Source organism: Furipterus horrens, unplaced genomic scaffold, assembly GCF_987537825.1.
Source record: "Furipterus horrens unplaced genomic scaffold, mFurHor1.1.pri manual_scaffold_8, whole genome shotgun sequence".
In the NCBI taxonomy this organism is placed as follows: domain Eukaryota; kingdom Metazoa; phylum Chordata; class Mammalia; order Chiroptera; family Furipteridae; genus Furipterus; species Furipterus horrens.
The window spans coordinates 36961979-36980940 of record NW_028327178.1 but is presented as its reverse complement, the minus strand read 5'-3'; the positions used below and the strand labels follow the sequence as shown (position 1 = coordinate 36980940).

The 18962-nt window shown below is 38.9% G+C and overlaps 1 protein-coding gene across 3 annotated transcripts in view; it reads right to left on the bottom strand.

Moving 5' to 3' along the window:
* The window catches only part of ZNF521 (zinc finger protein 521), a 307230-nt gene that overhangs the window by 28555 nt on the left and 259713 nt on the right, over nt 1-18962 (bottom strand). The gene's annotated exons all lie outside the window — the stretch shown is intronic.

Sequence of the window (18962 nt, the reverse complement as noted above, 5' to 3'; positions counted from 1 at the left end):
ATGGACTACTGAGTTAACTACAATTTGCATGCATTAAACCATTTCTATCACCAAATATAAACATGTAGTAGTATATAAGTAGTTAAGTCCCTCAAGGCTATATTTCCTTCTCATATCCATTTAAAACATTTCTGAAATTCAAAATCCAAAAATTATCAGAAGGGCAATGCATTTTATTAAGATTTTAAAGCATAATTGATACATCAATAATCAGGCGTCTTCTTTTCTCTAATTATCATAGTTTGATGGACTGTGTATTTCCAAAGTCCTAAAATCAAGGATGCATAGAAAAATGAACAGCTTCTTCCTCAGGTCTTCCCTTTGGTTTATCTAGAAAGTGCTAGAATTTTCTATTTCTAACGATAAAGTTCTTAGGGGTATTCCCATTGATAAGATTTTCTTTTTCTACTTCAAGAATTTCTGGCATTGTGAAATATTATTAATGCTTATAGTATCCTATAAATGCTCTTTTTTCTCTGCTTGGCACTCCCAGGCACCCATATCTTCTCAATTCATTCTTCCCTTTACTTTGTAAGACAGTTTCAACTTTACCCCTGATCTAGACTCTGCCCATCTTTCCCCAAGGGCATATTTATGAGCTCCAGGCTCACTTTTCCCTAGTCCTAGATTTTTCCTTGATGTCCTAGGAACAAGATAGTAGAAAAATATTTAGATGTAATAACAATTGCTATATAAAGTGAAGCATTTGTGTTATAGATAAAACCCATTGTTTTTACATTGCTTTTTTCCTTGTTAAAACATTTATAAAATTGAAAATTTATGTATTATCCTAACTTGTTTCCATTTGCAATTATAAGAAGTGAAAATCAGCAGCCCTAGAAAGGACAATGTAAAATATTTTTAGTGCTTACTGAGTTTCAGATACTGTTACTTTAAGTGCTTACAGATATGGATTTATTTAATTTAACAACAACCATATGAAGAATACTTCTACTATTCGCATTTTCCAGATAGGGAAAATGAGACCCAGAGTTTAAGTGACTTTGCTCTGAGTCACCGGGACAATAATTGGAAGAGCCAAAACATAACCTGAGGGATTCAAACCCATGCAGCTTGGCTCAGGGTCTGGGACCTTAGCAGATAAGTTATAAACCATCACTATCTACCACCGAGACTACTTATTAGGAAGAGTAAAGAGTTAGAGGCTGCAATTTAACCTGGCTTGTTATCAAGCTATACTTTTATCTTCCCTTATTTACAATGATTAAAAATGCTACTAAGGAACATCTGTGTCGGATATTGCAGATCTAGGGAATGAAAGACAAATTCACACTGTGTGGGTAACAAGTCTATACTTCAAAGTTATTTCCTTTCATTCAACACAACATGTGTGTGTTAAGTCCTTCACCAGTTGATATCACTGGCACCACAAAAGCCCAATTACAAAGTGAATTATTATTAGCTAACTAGGAGTAAAATCACTCCATTTGTATTCCTAATCTTCCTTCTCTCACAAGTATGAGCCTTTAGAAGCAGAGGATTGGAATTTGTAAAAAGAGAGGCAAAGCACTAATTAAGCCACCCAGCACTGTCTACATTTCACAAGAGATAAAAACCTACTCTGTATTTGGGTGGCACAGTAAATTCCTTGATTATAATTATGTAAGAAGGAGTTTAATTGTGCATATTGACATGACAAGGGGTTACACAAAAAGCTTTAGGGATTATATAAGAGCAAGGGTTTTTCATCTGTTCTTCTTCTTTTTTTTAATCTTATAGTTACCAAACATTTTAGCTATTAAGAAACATAAATTCCCAAATTTAAACATTTTCTAATTCCTCAATGCTGTATACCTTTATTTTGATAATAAGACAGTAATTAAGAGTTTTAATTTTATCTATAAATTACAATATGTGGCCTATGGATGTGAACAGGTATACACATTTGCTTTAGAATTCATAAACTTGCCATATTTGTGATTAACATATAGAGGTCTAGTGGGGTTTTTTGGAGCTAATGACTAATGGTTACACAAACATAAAGTAAATTATGCAAGGTGGGATGATCTTTAATGTGATGTGATCTTTCCTGACTACAAGTATTTTGTTTGAAAAGTAATATATGGGAAAACAATAAAAGATACATGTGTATCAGTACAAGGAAAATGTCCTTATCGATTTTATTTCTTATCCAAAGAACAAAGAAGTTTCATCACAAACTGTAAAATAATCCAAATTTCGTCAAGTGAATTCACAAAAAGGTGACTACAATGATAAAGTATTTATACATTATTAGTGCAGATTCAGTCTTCAGGAACTGCATACTTTATTTGGGAAAGCACTAAGTGACAGCAAGGATAATAACTATCGAATCCAGCCTTTTCAGAACTCTTTACAGTTTAAAAGCATATTGGAATATTGAAATTGTGCAGGAAGTTCTACTTGCCTCTCATTTATAAATAACATAGTGAGGTATTTTCCAACAAATAACTTGCTAGTTACTTCTGTGGTATAGAGAAAAATATCTGATTGTTACACAGCAAATGGCAGATAAGCCAAAGCCAGAACACTCCAGGCAAGACACACCCACACATTTCTCCTGTCTTTGTTAACTTCCCTGTGTTTGTCCCTGTGTGCACCCTTGCCTATGACCACAGGGTCAAATGAAGAGTGAATGAGAGAGATGGCGGACCCAAAAACAGTTTTATAACTGGTTAACATAATTCATTTTATAATTTTTAATTGAAAAAGGGGAAATAGATGGTAATAGTAAACTAGTGAGACTTATTTATAATAAGAATTTTAAAAGTTTACCTTATTCAGGGTCTGTGTTTAACTGAACTCTTACACATTATAATATTTACACTGTGTGGCTAAGAGCAGTGTTTTTTTTTTTTTATTGATTTTTTTGAAAGAGAGGGAGAGTAAGAGAGGGGGAGAGGGAGGGAGAGACAGAGAGAGAGAGAAAGAAAGGGAGATAGGACCAAGGATTGAGCCCACAACCTTGGCATATTGGGATGACACTAACCAACTGAGCTACCCGGCCAGGGCATAGAGCAGTGTCTTACCAAAGATTTCTAAAAATAATCAATATTGTGGGATCTGGCTGTGTCCTTTTAAAATTGAGCCTTCCTATCTGATATAAGGTATTGTAGTAAGGAAAAGTAAAGAATAACTGTGGTTTTAATTTAAAGTCAATATTCATGAGGTGGTGCAATCAACACTTCCAATTTCAGGTGACCTTAATTAAGCCTTAGACTGAAGATTTTGCTTACGAAGTCCCAAGCTGAACCTTACTTCTTTTTCTTCTTTCTTCATAAAGGTGCCTAAAGCTTTAAAAGTTCAATCAAAGTAACCATTTCTGCTCTCTGGAAAGGTAGCAGCTGACAGTAATTGGATAATATAGCCTGACTCATTTATTAAAAAGAGATTCCGAGTCAATTGATTTAATAACCATTACAATATTCCATTAAGGATATAATAGGCTAGTACAGCCCTGTTTTATTAAGAGTTATAGATGGGATCTATGGGTGAAACTTCTAGATTTTTCTTCCTCTTTTTGCTTATCTATATCCTCCAGATTTTCTACAATGAGCACGATTTGTCTTTGTAGGTAACTTTGGAAATTAAAGAATAAAAAATACTACCCTTACTATACCCTATTAATAAAGATTGATTACAACACTGAAATTCTGATAGCCAAACAGGCAGGAAATGAGCAATATTATGAAGTACAGAAAAACTCCATTATTGCACATTACACTGAAAAGCAGTCTAACCAAATATATGTGAAAGCAGAAATTAGCACAAGGAAAGGGAGAAAGAAACATTGGAGTGCAAATTAGTCATCTTAATGAGAAGAATATGGAACTTTCAGTATAAATCTGTTTCTTTCTAGAACAATCAGGAAGCCCCTCTCTGTTGTGTAGTGGTGGGGGTGGGGGAGCAGTCATGTGGCCAGCACTTGGACCCACTGCCAGGAAAGGCGAGAGGGAAGCTCTCATCATGGAGAACATGCTGGAGGCCAGAGACTTCCGGTCCCGGTAAGCCACTTGAAAGCATGCCCAAAAATGGTTTAGGGTGTAATTGAGAAATAATTTCACATGTGTATATATTTCAGCTAAATAATTATTTCCATTTGCTAATCTTCATTTAAGTGTGACCATAAATGTAAACAGGAATCCAGTCTACATAGAAGAGACTGATGCTAAGGTAAATATTTACTCCAATATTAAATGTTTCAAAGGAAAGAGCCTGAATACATAATTGCAATAAACCTCATCGCCTTGGTAGGGAATGCAGTAATCACTTACAAAACTACTATAAGAACAAAATCTGTCTAAGGCCAGTTCAAAGGGGAATGATAATGTCTTTCTCTCCAATTTATAAAACCTGGACCAACACAAGTATTAATCAGCCAGTTTTGTAACAGAAAAATAATAGTTACCATTTGGATGCTCAAGCACAACTCAAATCATAAGCTCCAACATGGCAATTGTTAACCCAACACAAGACACTGACATTTCAATATAAGCTTTAAATGAGAGAAACCCTTTAAGCAGCCTCCAGACTGTGTGTCCCATGTTTACACTCCTTCTCCTTCAATAAAAACAAAAATCGAGAGCAGCTACAAGCAAATGTTCAGTGGATGACTTACATGCAGCTGTTATCCCAGGAATCACTGGGGGGCCCCTTATACCGTCTGATCAACACTGCAGCCGTTACTGAGGACCAATTTGTAACTGTTTATAAGTAGAATTCCTCCTCTCATTCACCCTTGAGACAGGCCAAAGGGTCCTCCAGCCTCTTCCACTGCGTAACTCTACAGGCTAAAGTCCAAAGATATAAACCCCTCCTGATGCATCATCATGTGGCAGGGCCATACTTAACAGCTCTGATCCGAGAGGGAGTAAACTCTGTTCTCGAAATCCAAACAGAGCATCAAATGCCCTGCAGTTGTAATTTTTCCAGTTCCAATGTATGTACCACACACATGCGTGCGCGCACACCCACACACACACACATATTTAAATCCAAGAAAACTGCCCAGAACCAATGCCCAACCCCCAACCCTTCCTTTGCTTCTCCTCTTCCCTGAGTTAATTTCCAAGCACACATTTATAAGCTTGGGGTCTGAGGAGTAAGAAAGAAAAGCCATACATGACAAAACTCACCCCTCGGCTACGTTGGCTCACCCTAGAAACCAGGAGTAGAAAAATAGGTGGACTGTACTGTAATTTGCCATGAACACAGCTATCACATCTTTCTAGGTCCACAGCGCTCAGGCCACTATAATTTGTTGTATTATATACTGAAAATACTTCACAACTGTAACATAAGCTCACTGAGGTGCTAATTTGGCAATGGAGAATATTACTTAGGGCTCAAAGTCTGCCAGTAGATTAGTCATGAAGCCTCCAAGTGAAGCAGAATTTCAGGATACTGAACATTGTGTGAACCTTTTCTTTACACTGGTTAAACATTTCTGCCTTGTTCTTCTGAATACTTTAACATGAAAATGAGTGTTGCCTTTGGACTGACACTAGCACCTTCTTGGAGTTTTCGCACTGGCAATATGGGAACGTCTGCCACTGAAAGTATTTCCATGCCACAGAGGAGAAGAATATGGGACATAAGCATAAGACTCACAGGAGGAGAGAAAGGGCATTGGGACTGCTGAGAGTAAATGAGCACCAGGGAGCTTGATTTTGACTATTTACATATAAGTGCCTAACCCTTGGGCGTCTCAAGAAAAGCAAAATGATATGCATTCTACATGTCTCAGGCAGAATCTTCTTTCAAGGAGAATTACAAGGTGCAAGTCTGTGTTTACTCAGTTATTACCTGTTTTTGGCCAATGATCTAAAGGCTACACTGCTTTTGGACTTTATAAGCAAATAACCATTGTTATTTCCCATCTTGAACTTCTCATTATCAGCAGGGCTGGAGCAGGAAACGATTCAGCTGGGGTAGGCTGCATTGCACCCAGCAGATTTTAAAGAGCCCAGGGGCTGCCTAGGGCCCCATAAACATCAGCAGCTTGGAAACTAGCAGGAGGTCCAGGTGGGTCGGGATGGGAGAGACAGGCAGTGGGATTTTAGATGCTCTGAGATGTAATACCATCCAATTCCTTGGCTATTATTATCAGTTGTGGGTAGTAGTTATTAGAATATTCTTATGCAGGAGAAAACACTGAAATGCTGTTGAAACAATAAACAATAAAACAAACAACCCACTAAAAAAGTGGCTTCCCTCCACCTGTGGGGACTTGGCAGCGATATTTTGGCACAAGTTTGGAGTTCAGGATAAGATACGTTTCAGTTCTGGCCAGTATGTCTGCACCTCCAGGGCTTCATCCTTCTTTTCTCTACTTTCCTAATCTAAACATGGGCCCCATAGTTGAAGTCTCAGAGAAAACATACAGTGCCAGCAAATAGCTTTAAAGGTAAAAACTTGGGCTCCACATGTTTTTGTTCAAAAACAAACAAACGAACATCAGTTTTCTTTTTCAGCAAGACAGTGAAAATCGCTTTGAGCTCCCCTTACCCCACTCCCCAAGAGAAAAATCTGACCCAAGAAAAGTAGTACATGCTTTTTTAGTAAAAGTAATGTAAGTCCAAAAAAAAAGGGCAAGGTTGAGGATGAGAATTGAAACAAACTGAATCTGAAATTATTCTCTAGGTCTGCTTAGAAATTAAGGTTGCTTCAAAAAAAAATAGCTTCTTATATAAAGCTTTGACTTCAGTATATGTCACCGTATTCCACTGAAAGGAACAATTTTCTTCTTCATTTACATTCACTTGAATACATGAAAGTAACTCTCGCTTTTTTTTTGTTTTGTTTTGTTTTTATAAAGTGTTTCACCACCTAATCTTTAGTGCTGCTCTATTCTCTGCCTGACAGAAAGTTTGTGAGCATGCAAGGACAGTATAAAAAATTTCCTTCCATTTCCCATAATAATCAGACTGACGATATAATTGGACGTAACAGGTTTCCAATTCAGTAATGCACTTCAGCTCTTGCCTTGCCTACTAAAGAGTGGATGATGAAGTCCAGGACATCTTAGCACCAGGAAAGTGCCAAGAACTCAGTTTGGGTTATTCATCAATGTGTGCTGCAAGGCCAGTTTCAGGAGGGCAAGGACATTTGTCTGTTTTGTGCATCGATGTGAGCCAAGTACCTCAAACAGTACAGAGCTCAGTGTTGGGACTCAATAAATATTCATTAAATATATGGGAAATGCATACTTAGTTAGTCCTACCTCTGATGTCATCAGAACAAAATGCTCAGACTAACACTAAAATATTTATTATTTATCAATTGAGTTTTAAAGTTTGCTCCTTTCCTTTATACATTAAACCCTATGCATATGACAAATTTAAACTAGCCAGACTTATCTTATACTGCTTGTCTTCATTATTTCCTGAAATGAAATTAAAATACTCTAGAAAACAAAGCATTAACAAAGTAGCTATCTTATCTGCCAGCTTTTCTCTGGCAAGAAACTTATGAGTCAAAACTTATCCCTTATTTCAAGAGGAAAAATGCTGTTACATATTTGATACCAGAAATACAAAACAGAACCACACAAAAGAGAGAATAACTGCCTGTTATTTGTCCCAAGTCACAGAGAAGTCTCTATATCATATATCCAAGGCCCCTAGTTCATGTCTTAAACAATTTTTATTAATAGTTATGTATTCTTATATTATGAAGCTCCATTCTTTGAACTAATTGGTTAAATCAGATGTATGCAATTATTTCACTCTTTGCTTAAAACTTCTTATTTGATGTTAAATACCTGCTGTTATTGCCCTCACATCTGGGACTTCTGGCACTAGTGGAAGTACAAGTATATTTACCTTAGAGTACTGTACAAAAAAACCCCACAAGTTGGTAAAATTGGAAGAGGAGAGTTCATGCAGTATACACTAAATGTAATCTGCTTCAAAGTTAACTCTCTCGGGAAAGCATCTTTGAGAATTGAGATGGTGCCACAGTCAATATTAATTCCATGCGCAGTGGGCCAGCAACACCAGCCATGCATGGGGCACAGCTCTCATCAGGTATATTTTCGTGTTATTCTGCTGAGCTTATGGCAATGGTCAGGGCTTTTTCTTTCTTTTGTAAAATCTTCTTGTCATAAAGCCACTAGTTATGTGCAAGAAAAAGTCTCCAAATGCTGAGACAACGTTTATCCTTTCTAGAAAGTGTAGCTTGCTACTGCTGATGATTTTAAAACAAAACAGCCCCCGAAAAGACCCCAGATCAAACAAAAAAAATGGAATGAGGTTCACCAGCTTTTGTAAATGTTATGGATCTCAACAACCATGGGGTCTTAAGGGTCCACAGGTTTGAGACAAGAAACTAGGTGGGTATTTCCAAAGCTAATGATCTTCCTAAGGAACTAAAATATTGATGATTATTACAAAGATGATATCTTCTGAACTGTGGTGCTGGAATCAGTGTTCACCACAAAGCACAAGTCATATCTGCAGTGGGGCACGAGGGTATAAAGGGGGCCCCAGCCTCAGATTTTCAAGGGACTTGATCCTGCTCTTATCACTTAGTGGCGAAACTAAGAAAATCACTAGCAGCAATGCAAAAACCACAACACTGCATGCTGTTTGCAAATGACTCACGTTTTATTGTTCTGTTGGTGTGACCTTAGAAACTTGGCCTTGAAGAATAAAAAAAAGGTAATGGCACAATAAATGCAATAAGATTTCTAAAAACAGTTTACTGGAAATGTGCTGTGAAACTTGAATTCTTCTAATCAAACGATGCCACCCCTTAGAGAAATTTTCTCGTGCATTATTAAAGTGATATACTGCAGTACTAGTTAGAGCTCCATAACCTTTAAATGGCCTGATTGTAATTAAGGCCACTAGTTTTATTTAGGAAGGTTCAAGGAGGCTCAATTTAAGTTGGCTTAACTAGTGTGAATTTAATGTCATGCTGCCAGAAGGCAGAGGAGCGCTCTGGCCTGGCTGTTCTGTGGCATGTGCAGCTGTGGGGTCATGAATTCTAAATTAAGCCCAGATTTAAAGAAACTACAGATATCAGGAAGTAGCTGGGTGTGTGCAAGTATGCATCCCCATGTTTGCATATGTGCATCCTTGATTGATTGATTGATTCATTACACTGTCAGTTTCCTAATTTGGGAATCTAAATACATCCAGTTATTTATAGTGTGGGTAGAAGAGCCTTATAGTCATAATGACCACTTTCATGGAAAGGTGAGGCTTACGGCTATGTCCATTCAATATTAAAATTTCAAAAGGAAAGTTGTAAAGACAGGAATGTCATTTGAAATTATAAAAGAAATTCTGAGAAGGAAAATTTATGGTTAGGAATATGGGGAGGAAATAAAGGGCACTATTTGGCTAGGCCCCTAAATGGAGTGCTGAGAATAATATATAAACTTCATTGAAACGGCAGCAAATCAAGGACTGAAAACAAAAGCTAATAGAAAATGAAGGTACTCAATGCATAGACCAGAAGGAGCAAAGGGTAGCAGCAGAAAGAAAACACTTAAGGATTTGACCCATGTTCAAAATCTTGCTGGATGTGAGCTCAAAAGCATTCATCTCTGGATAGAATGCTGGCAATTTTCTGTAGCTCCAATGGCAATAATGATAAATGAATTTCTTTACAGCCAAGTGGCTCAAGCAGGCAACTACGTAACCACTATATAATTAATAACAATAAGCAATTAAAGAGAACAGCAGGTTACAACTCTAAGGTGTCAAAATATATCAGCAAAGAAAAAAACCTGCAACAACACATTTGAAAGAAAAATAAATACAGAGTATGTATCTATGTAGAATGTCTTCTTCCAGACTGTATTTTGGATAAAGCTTTCATGCTTGAAGAAAAATAGAGGATGACATAAAACTACTATAAAGTGATTAACATCCCTCCAAAAACAAATAACGCTCCCAACGCTGAGAGAAATCTGAAAAATGATATGGGAAACATGATTGTGAATGCACAGGAGAGTTGGCTGACCACAATTTGGCATTATCCTTTCACTAAGAAATATTCTAATAAATACCTCACAAAACTGTATTTGTTCACTCAAGTATTTTCAAAGTTCCCAGAACATTGTGGTTTTTCACGTAAAATGGAGGAGAAGCAATAAACTAGGAATGTGTAGGAAAAAAGAAAGGGTAAATGTTATATATTTGACTAAATGCTGGAATATTAGATACAGGTTAGAAGGGGCTTTAGAGACAATCTAATTAACTCTGGGCTTGTTTAAAAGATGAGGAAACTGAGACCAGATAGATTAACTGACATGCCCAGGATGGCCAAACATTTTGGTCACTGCCAGTACCAGGATCAGGGGGCCTGAGTCCAATACTACACTGTCCCACCAACCCCTCACTTAAAAATAGTTTCCTCCCTATTAAGTACAACAATTTCAGTTGTCAGTTAAGCAAAGCAAAAGCGCCTGTCTTTCCAGATCTCTTATTGATGCTCTAGGAGTTATTCATCTCTCCATGACACCTGGTCACTCCTCCGCTCCCTGAGGAGACAAAGCCTGGATTCATTCCCACCCACGCCATCCTGTTTCCTAAGCAACTACTTATTTCAGCCTCTCTTGCCCTTGTGAACGCACTCTTCTCCCTTTGGGAAAGTGGAGCCTGAGCTAATGTGCAGCAGTTGTTGGTAAGGGAACATGAAATACCCCCATCTCCCCCACACCCTGATTCTGCAGAGTAGTGAGGAACACCATTCTCAGGAAAGCACTTTAGTCTGAACTGTCGATCTGAAAGAAACACTCATGATTATACAACTTCGGACACAGAAGACATCCATGGCTGAATGCTGATGCTTTCTCTCAATGGCAATAACCCAATGATTTGGTTAAACTGTCACTTGAAACCCTGTGGAGACTGGGCTTGAGCTCTCCTTTATGGAATTATAATTATTCACAAACAAAGACTGATTCATTAATTCTATTCTCCTGTAGTTAATTCTGCTTCTTTAAGTGTCTGAATCATTCCCTGAAACGTTACCAAATCGAGTATTTGGGAAGAAACTGGGACTGCACACATACTCGTCAGTGTGCGGCTTATTGAAAGGTGACCACACTTACGTATGGAAAACAGGTTAGCTCAATATGTTCCTAACCTACTCTTCTCTCTTGGGCATCATTCTGGACACACCAGCACATCTAGACTCTCTACATTGAAGCCAAGGCGTTACTGGAACACCAATGAATCATACTCATTTCTATCTCCTTCTGTTTCCTGTCAGTCAGGAGCTACATAAGTGAGAGAGTTATTATCTACTGAGATGGGGAAAAGGAAGGAGAGAGGAAAAGGGAGAGGGGCAGAGAGAGGGAGGAAGGAAAAGGCGAGGAAGAAAGGTCACAAGATGCTTATTGTAACAAAGATTTCTTTCTTATTTCTACTTAGCTTAGAAGTAATAGTGAAGAGGTAGATATTCCTAGGTGTTTTATTAGGTCAAAAACCAATGCTAAAGACTATGAAATGGGCCTAAAAAAAATGGACTAGTTAATAAGTATCTATTAAATGAAGAACGAGACATAATAATTAGGGCTAGATGCTTCTCAGACAGCAATCCCTCTTATTACATTCTACAACGCTATTAAATATTTCTAAGACTATAATGGCAAATTATAAAGATGCTTTGGGCACAATAAATTTTTAATCCCCCTTATCTTCATGACAATTTTTTGAAAACCCAAACCGGCTCATTCAAGATCCGTTTTAAAAATTTAAATACTGTATACTGTGTCAATATACAAAGGCTAATAATTTCCTAACACAAAAAGGAAATCTATTGAGAAAAATGTCACTAAAATATCTGTCAATGACTTTAAACATTTTATTTATTGACACGCTTTGCTTTGTGCCTGCATGGTATGTGATACCAACAGCATAGAATTCCAATGATGCCTTAAACAATCTACGCAGAAATCTGATTCTTACAATTGTACAGTTTATGTCCTTTCTGAAAGCAAATCATTTTAAGCTCTCTTATCAATTTCATCCTTGGTAAAGAAAAACATAAAATAGTCCAGGGTAAAATGTGACCCAGGGTGATGTCTTGGCCTCCTACTGTTTCCTTGCTTCTGAAAAGCAGTAGCAGTGTTTGGTTTCTTAAAGACAGAGATTAGCATGAGAGTTTTTATATTTAACAATCTGGAGAAAAGTAAATACTTTGTATAATTTTGCAGGATAGTAACTGTTGGATAAGCTAGGAGGCAAATAGTCAGGAGCCAGAAATGAATGCTCTCCTTTTTCTGAATATTGGAGGAAAGACAGTTTAGAAATTAAAATAGTGAATAAATACATATTAGCATTGTATGAATGTGCAGAAAGGAATAAAGTAAATATATTTAGTATGTTTTCAACTAACCACAAGAACTGACCTTGCATAGATAGAATTAAAAATAAAATCAAAGCTCAGCAAATTACATATATCTATGACTATCTATCACAATACACTAACAGTGAGCACATGACTGATGAGGACGTGCTAGATTGGCATCTGGGTCCAACTGGTTCACTTTGAGCCTTCTGACTCTACTTAATGGCAGGCACAATGCAGGTGGACACCTCCCCATGAGAAAGAGGAAGAAGATAATCAAGTGATACACAGAGGACCCAGAATCTAGGCATCTCTTTTTTGCAATGAATATTAGAAATTCTGTCTTAAAGTGATAACAGCAAAGAAATTCCAAATCAAAGTAGTCACAGTGGCCTTAACTCACCTGATTAGGCTACATATCACCTCATCTACTGCAGACCATTCTTTGTGTTCAAGCCAACACGACTTCCAGGCACAAGGAGTTGAATGAAATATCTGCACAATCCATACTCAGGCCTTCCTCTTTTTTTTTTTAAATCCCCACAAGGAAGCTTTTTATCATTACTAAGATTATTAAAATGGTACATTTTCCTCCCATGATCTCTACCTGAGTATGGTTATAAATATAATAATTCCTTATACTTATATAGCATTTCACAATTTTCATAATGTGTGGTATGGGTTTATATACCACAGTTAATCTGGTTTTAAAACACATAAGTGGGTCCAGGTAACCCAAATCCTGGAAAAAGCTTGACTGATTTGCTGGGCTCAAATCTGGGTCTAGGCTCCAGATTAGGGAGGAGAAAAAACTGAATTTTAATGTTGAACCAAGTTTTTGGTTAAATACTCTAAGATACTTAGTTGACTGGGTCCCAGTGCTCAGCAGCTTGTGCTGGTAATGTGTGTTTAGTTAAGACAGTGAGTCACACTAGGGAGAAAAATTAGAAAACGTACTTCCAGCATGGACCTTTCTGATCATCTTAATGGTTTAATTTTAGTGTACTTTCAAGGTTTAAGGCTAAAAAGATGATGCTCCTTTTTTTTTTTTTTTTTTAGGTTATTATTTTCAATCTCATCAAGACTGAATTGACACTTGGCATTCGAACATCTGACTAATACATGAAGAAATAGCATATTTCAAATTTTCTGGTATGGGTAAGAAAACCAATATGATTAATATTAACTAGATCTGTTTTTAAAAACAAAAAAAGTCATTATTTTCAAACCGGGTATAGCAAGGCAGAGTCATTTGTTTCCCCCAAAATGGAACCAGTTCCAAGGTTGCTTTCTCTTCCTCGTGTGGAGTTTCACACAGACTGTTAAATATAACTTACTGAGTTGATTTGGAAAATACCAGGAAAACCGTATACTGTACAGCTCAAATGACTGGAGTTAAGAAAAACAAACAAACCCTCCCTGGCCCCCAGAAATGTAAATAAAAAGTGAGATTTCCCTGTACTACATTTGATTGCATTAATTGATGTTTTAAAAAAAAATCTGTTGAAAATAAAGCCCAGCAGTAACATTTTTCTTTCCTAAATCACAATAGTAGCACATTACAAACATTACCGAAAGGTCCCCTGGTACGACTGTAAAGTTCCACTCCGGCAGTAAAATGCATCTACTGTGTGTTCTCCATTTTCATCTCTAACCCCCCAAACATGTAAGAAAGCAGGTCACAAATGCAATTAAGCCTCCTTGCACATTGATTAAATATTAATTTCTGATGCATACCTAGAAATGAACTGGTCAGCCACTAAATCCTTTTTAATTTATAAAAAATGAAATTTTACTCTAAAGTAAGGTTTGCGATTTGATAGCCAGCAGGCCATTCCTCAGTCCGGTTCTGTTATCTGTCACTTTTCCACTGTCACGAAAGTTGCTTGCACGGGGGAAGGAAAATTCCTAATATGTGTGGCATGAATTTGGTAGGCCTAGCATACTAGCAAACATAGACCTCTACTGGAGGCTTAAATTGATTTACACTGGAGCAGATAGAAGAGACAGTCATTATAAAAGTCATCATAGGCATTATCTACAAAACCTCTCTTCTGCTGCACCATGGTAAAGTGATGGGTGGGAGGCCCCGCCCCGCCACAAACAGACCGCGTAATCTCACCTGTGTTACTCAACCTTGCCTTAGCCGAACCATGGCTACCCATTGCCTATATCATAGAGCTGAGAAGTGACTCAGTCGAGCTAATCCGTATTTAGTGTCTAAGATCATGCCTGCAGTATGATAAGTACTCTGTATAGGTTAGTTATTTTTGTTATTAAATGTGAAACAAATGTTTCCTCCATTTGTTAAAATATATCAAATATTTTTACTCTTTTAGAGTTCATGCAATGATTTTGTTTCCCTGTGTTTCTCCACCTCCCCTCCACAGAGGAAGAAGAGAGGGAAGAAACAGAAGCAGCAGGAGGCTGTGAGGCAAAGAGGATCAGACACGAGAGAGAGGGGAGGTCAGAGTTCCACAGAAGTTGCTTTCTCCTCTACGATCAGTTGTTCACTACCCCAAAGCAGTTTTGGCTCTTAGAGGACTTGAGAGGTAGAACTAAGACCGAGGCTACAAGGGCAGAAACGCTAAGCCTGTTCAGAATAATGCGGTTGGTGGGTCTGAGAATGCCAGCTGGGCCTCCAGGAGCGGCAGGCCGGCTCTCCAGCCCTCTCGCTCTCAGGCACCGGCAAGGCTGTCAAGGGCAGCGGTGGTCAGACTCACAGACACGTGGATTCTTTGGGCAGATCCAGCAGAGACCTTCTAAACTTAACACAGACATTTATGACGAACTCTCAGCATATGGTAATGATAAACTTGGAAACAATACCTAGAAGATGTTAATGCTGTTAAATTGTCCATGTTTGAAAACCTCTTCCTCTCAAGGCATTGCCATCACAATATTACTTTTTCCCTTCATCTTCCTCAAGCCAACTATGTGTACTTGTGCAAGTGTGCATGCGTGTGTGGTGTGTGTAGGGGGGAGTAAGGCTAATGTCTAGATAATCTATCAGTGTATTTGTTGGTATGGCGAACTTTCCAGAAACAAGGAACAGTACAGCTTGAATGGAAGAGGACTGTTGCGCCTTCTGCTCTTCCTCAGGCCTGAGTGTCCAGCCGAGTCCCTTCCCCACACTCGGAATTAATTTCTCCTCTGAATTCCTATCATGCTGCACAGGACTCTTAGGACATTTATCACATTCTCTTCCTAGCATAAATACATATCTTATTTCCCCTACAAGATACCTTCCTTCTGGATCATCCTTTTATCATTCACTAGGTCTGTTCTCAACACAACTGTGTTTTCACTGTTGTTGAATAAATGGAGGGAAGGCAGGAGACAGGATGGGAGAGACTGAGAGAAGGAAGCAGGAGACAGACTTGGGAAGCTACTGTGTTGTAAGGGATGCTGAGTCCACCCATGGACTGGATAGGTTTATATGGCTGGCTCTTCTTTGCATCCCAAACAATTCAACTCACAGCTAAACGGAGCTTTTCAAATTCATACCATTGTTCTACCAGTGACATGCCTCCTCCTAGCTTTCACACTTTGGATCAGCCCAAAAGTTAAAAAATGAAAGCAACTGTGTGTTTAGCCTTGTTCTCTATATTTATTTCTATCTAAAAAAAATAATATTTTCCTTTTTCTAGCAGAGCCTTCTTATTGCCTGCTAGTGTTCAGGTCAACTTCATTTTTTCCAGAGAGGCAGAAAAATGGCGCCTGGCCCTGCCCGTGCATTCTACACGTGGCTGCTACCATTTCCCAAGTGTAAACCTGCACTGAGTCCTCTTTACAGATTTTTCTTTATTTTATATTCTTAAGTCTCAAGTAGAAAGAAGAGTGTGTAAAGAATGGTCTTAATGAGTCCTTCCAAAGGTACTGCATTCCTTATGAGCCCCACTGTCCCTACTAACCTATGAGCAATCACAATCTTTTTTTTTTTGTTTAGAATGCCACCTTATTGTAACGCGTAGAAACTAGAAGATATCAAAAGTCACTAAGTTTGAAAAATTTCTGAGGACTAGTCTGATTTCAAAAGCCCAAATAACTTATAGCAGTTTCCAGGGGAAAGATCCATTTTAGAAATTCAGTATGAGCCCTCTGTTTTGGGTATATGCACTATAAGAGTCTTTCAAAACCTTTATCCTCTTAACTGACTGCTATGTCTGACCAGTTGGTCGCAGGAAAAGGGACATCCCTGGTCAGGCGGGGAACCATGAGCAGGTAAGAAGGAAGCACACAGCACTCTGTGGGCCAACATGATGTTTCCCCTCATTCAAAGGGGCCAAAGTGCCTATTCATTAACTTCTGCTGCTCTTGCTTTCTGAGGCAGAGACTTGGATCTTCTCATCAGCACTGAATTCCCTGCCTCTAAGAAGAGCACAGATGTCAGGCGAGCCTGACCCAATATCTGGCTGATCAGATGCTGTTTACTTTCCTAAGCCCCAGGTTTTAGAGCATCTTGAGCTGAGCTGGGGGATTCTTCCATGGCCCTCCTCCATGGGCGGGGGGTGGGGGTGGGGAGGGGAGTAACGGAATGCACACCAGGCTTGCCAATGGCTGGAGCCCACAGCCACACATCTGTGTTAGGCGAGGGCTGCTGTTTTCCATGGGAAGCTCCCCTAAAGGACAAAAGGTCCAGACTGCTTCTCTGCAAACTAAATCCGAAGGAAGCTCCAGTTCCCCAAAACCACCAGGCATGCCTTGGCACATCCAGCCCAGGGCAAATGGCCGGCTTGCTTGTCCCCTTCAGAAAATGTTCTTTGTATGGAATTAAATAAATAAATAAGTGCATGCACACATATATGCATACATACATACAGATATGAAATGAATCTCTTTAATAATCTGGAGAAATCATCTCAGCTCGTGGAGAGGCAGTCGTTAGGGGCCCGTGACAAAGGGGCCTTTGGGCTTTCTCCTTACCTTTGATCTGCATTATGAAATGTTAATGTCCACCCCATCAGCGCCCCTGCCAGAAACACACCCTTTCTCAGAAGGCTTACCCCTGCCCACTGCAACCTCCACTCAGATTCCCCATTTATATTAAGTGCTGACTTTGAGCTCATGCCCAGAAGCACTGGCATCTTTTAAACAGGGCTAGCTAAACTGCTAAATAAAATTTATTGATGATAAAGAGCACAGCTGAGATTAAATTGTGGCAATTTAATAATAAACACACTCCTATCCTGTGCATCTTGACATTAGGCCTATACTTAATGTATGAAACTGAACTCCAAGCGTTCTGTCTCTAGTAGGTAATGTGGGGTGGGGGCAGTGTTCGTGGAATCTATAATTTTGTGTTGATTAGGTAGGACAGAACCACAAGCACATATTTTGATATCTCTATTAACAGCCTGTTCATGTCTAACTGCAAAACTTGGTTGCACTTCTTTCACCATCTTTGCCCAAGACAGACCAGTAAACACAATTCCTCTCTCTATAATTAGCCTTTTCTCTGAGGGCCCTGAAGTAAGTCTGCATGCCGTAGATTTAATATCCAGTGCTATATCCATATGTGCTGCCCTTGCCTGGTCCCAGAGCATATAAACTCCCCTATTAGCAGCCTTGACTGCTTAATTATGCAGATTTTTTTTGTACCCGCCTGCCTGTAAAATTACTGTGTCTAACCTTTTTTTTTTCTTTTCCTCTTTGCACCATGCTGGCCATTCTAATGAAATCGGCATAGGGGAAAGGGCCTGATTTGCAGTTATGGAGGCTGGATCGTACTGGCAATCTGTCCTTAGTGGGAGTTACAAAAGAAGTCAAATGCCTTCATCTGGTTCTACCCCATCATCCCCAAGGTGATTGAGTTCACTTCCCGATGCTTCCCAAGTTTTCCTCAGGCTGTCCAATCAGCACGTCCACCAGGGAGCCCAGCCTAGCTTGCAACAGTCTCTGTATCTAGTTACAGCCCCACCAGGGACAGTCAACCATCCACCCCCAAGCCTTCAGATGAAAACCTTTTCTAACAAGGCCGCCCAGCGCCAATGAAATAACACACATCTGCATATCCACTGGGTCCCATGTTTCTTGTGCTCATGGATTATGTATCTTGCAGCCTCTAATAAAGAAATGCAGTTCTTTGTTTAATGTTTATCTTGTGCTTGTTAAGCAAATGCTAATGTTGTATCAGAATGCTTTAGTGCTATTTGGGTTTTTGGTGATTTACTGCAAGATAATCTGCTGTGAAGTAAATTTAGAGAGAGGGAGAAAAGGGGAGATATCATTCTGGTTGAAATGGAGAAAAAGAAAAAGATTTGACAGAAAAACCAAGGAAAAGAGAATGAGGTAGTGTGGAGAGAATGAAGAAGTGGGAGTGCTCTCGAGGGAAAGAGCACAGCCTGAGACAGAGAGACAGACAAGCAGAGGAGGGACGGACGGACACACACACATATACACAGACACGGGGTCAGGGAGGTAGGGGAAGGAGCAGGGCCTTATATCAATTCCCTCGCCTCAGGCTGACATAAAAACAGTACAATTTCCATAAGGGATGAGATGATAACTTCCCCTTTAGTGATAAGGTAAACAGTGTCCTGAAGGGTAAACAGAAAATAAAAAAGCCTTTTTTGTTGTTGTCGTCTGCCTTTGTGCCCTGATGGTTAGCACTGTGCACTGTTATTCACAGACCACAGGGAAGCCCTAAATTTAAT